Consider the following 2,682-nt stretch of genomic DNA (forward strand, 5'->3'; position numbering starts at 1 on the left):
ATGGAGTCTCATGAACTATTTTCGTGGGCTGGCTTGGTACAGCAATTCTACTGATCTCAGCCTCCCAAGTAGCTAGGATTTTAGGTGTGGGGCACTGGTTCCAGGCCTCACCAGTTCTTTTTTTTCTTTTTTTTTGGTGATGGTACTGGAGTTTGAACTCAGGGCCTCGCTTGAGCCACTCTGCCAGCCCTCACCAGTTCTTTAAGTTGCCTTTGCCTCCTACTCTAATTCTTTCTGCCTTTTTTACTCTTTCTAAATATTGCAGTGACACAGCATTTCCAGTTCTCTCTTGCTCTCCCAGCATCCCCATTCCTTTCCTCTTGGGGTTTGTCACAGGCAGCTTCTAATATAGCTCCCAGGGTTCCCACTCCTGGCATTCACTCCTCTTTCCTTGGGAGTCAGCTACACCTACTAATGTACTCCTAACAAACAGAATAGGGCAAAAGCGATGGTCTGTCACTTCCAAGATTAGCATCCAAAAGAAGACTGGCTTCCATCTTTCTCTTTCTTTCTCTCACCTTTCACTGTGGGGGGAAGACAGGTGCCATACTGAGAGCAGCCCATGGGGAGGCATCCGTGGCAAGGCCTGAGGCCTGCCTGCCAACAGATACATGAGTGAGTTTGAAAGTGGATCTTCTCCCAGTTAAGCCTTCTAACCCTGGATGACACTATAATTGCTTCCTTGTGAGAGACTCTGGGCTAATGGACCCAACAAAACTGTGTTCCAATTCCTGACCCACAGAAATGGTGAGATAAACCTTATCATCCTGAAAGACAGTCATCTGTTCAGCTTCAGCCAAGTCCCCTTTCACCTGGAACTTCCACAGCCTCTAGGTGTCTCCTCATGCAGGAACTATTTGTCTAGTTCCTATGTGTGCCTGACCCCGAGAACACTCACCCAACCAATGTGTCCACCACATCACACACACATTTCTTCTGCCCCAGATGTCAAGGTCGGACTTCTTAGCATGTATCCTGAGCTCCTGCATGCGTTGGTCCTCGTTCTCCACTGAAATCTCACCTAGTCCTGAGGCAGGATAGATAGATGAGACAAGGAAGTGATATTTTAATCAATATTTGAAGGACCGGACTCTGTCACTGGAACAAGGAGAGCCAGAGCAACTCGCCCCCTCCTATCTCCTTTTCGATGCTAAGTTACAAAAACTGGGAGAAGAGTTGCGTGCTTCTGCTTTCCTCTCTGAGATGTGAAGGAGCTGCAACATCCTTGCATGGGTGGAGAGTAACCATGTCTAGCAAAAGAAAGTTCTAAAGCACACCTATTATCTCTGACTTGGGCAGGCCAGGATGGACCCCTCCCCGTCAGCCATCTCACCCACCCAGACCCATTATCCTTCACCACGTGTATTCCCCCAGGTCTCCACTAAAAAGCTAAGAGTTGGAGACATTTTGAGTCCTTGCCCTGTGTGGGGAACAAGAAATGTTTCTCCCACCCCCCCACCATACTTTATCTTGCTATACTCAAATAAATCCTTGCTAAAACTTTCACTTGTAAGACTCCTTGTTATGAGACACCTCTTTTCAATGTTTGTGGATTTCAAAGACCTGTGGTTTTTGCATAGAAACTGAGAAACTGTGGGAGCCCCCTCATCCGTGCTCCAGTGACAGTCCTTCTCCTGTCCTGTCCGCCGTTACCCTCCAGCCAAGCCTACTCAGAGGTATTCCACCGTCAGGGTGGGCCAGGACTGCTTTCTAGCTTTTTCCCTGTCTTTTTGGCCCATCTGTGATGTCCTCCCCCATTCCTCTTCTAAAAAGCCTAAGATCCCCAAGTCTGGGCTGGATTTCTATGGTACTTTTTGTTTTTTTCCCTTGAGACAAGGTCTCAGGTCAGACTGGCCTCAAACTCTCAATCCTCTTCCTCAGCTTCTGGGGTGCTGAAATTACCATATGCACTGTCATGTGGTGCTGCATGGTATGGTACTGGGGAAACACTCTGGCAACCTAGAATGAAACCAACCCAACTGAAAACAAAGGAAATTGCCTTTATTTTGGTCTAACTAGTGTGAGGAATTAAGTCTTTCTGTCACATTGTGTGTCAATAGCCAAATGGCCATTCTGTAATAAGGTCACCATTTTAACTCATATAAGTTCCAAGGTTCTGGTAAAGTTGTTTCATTCATCACCAAACCAAGAATGCCAACCCCTTCCCTGGTTTCAAGTTTCAGCCAATCGGGCACTGCGCCGGTGGTTCACTCCTGTAATCCTAGCTACTCAAGTTTCAGCCAATCATGAAAAGACTATGAACCTGAGCTCTGACCAATGTGGGTGAGGGGCAGGACCTTCAGCATTAAGGGTAGAAGTAGCAGACTTCCCGCTCCATGTGCTTGCTCGGCCTCCTGCCTGCCCACCCTTCTGCACAAGTAAATATTGACTTGCCTAGATGATTCATCTGTCTGTGTCCTTACTTGTGGCTCCGGTGGGCCTTATTTCTGATACTAGGATTGCAGTTTGGAAAATCAGCTTCAAGCAATATTGAAAATATGTTCCTACATTTTATCAAACAACAGCTGTCTTTATATTGTAGTCATATACAATATAATACAACACAGAAAATCAAGATTCTTGTATCTTATGTGGATGCAGCCAGGCAGGACAGGTAGACATCGTGAAGGCAGTAAGAGTTTATCAACTCCTTTTCCTTAGGGAAAGGAGTCACAATAGACC

This window comes from Castor canadensis, chromosome 9 (assembly GCF_047511655.1).
Source record: "Castor canadensis chromosome 9, mCasCan1.hap1v2, whole genome shotgun sequence".
Taxonomy (NCBI): Eukaryota; Metazoa; Chordata; class Mammalia; order Rodentia; family Castoridae; genus Castor; species Castor canadensis.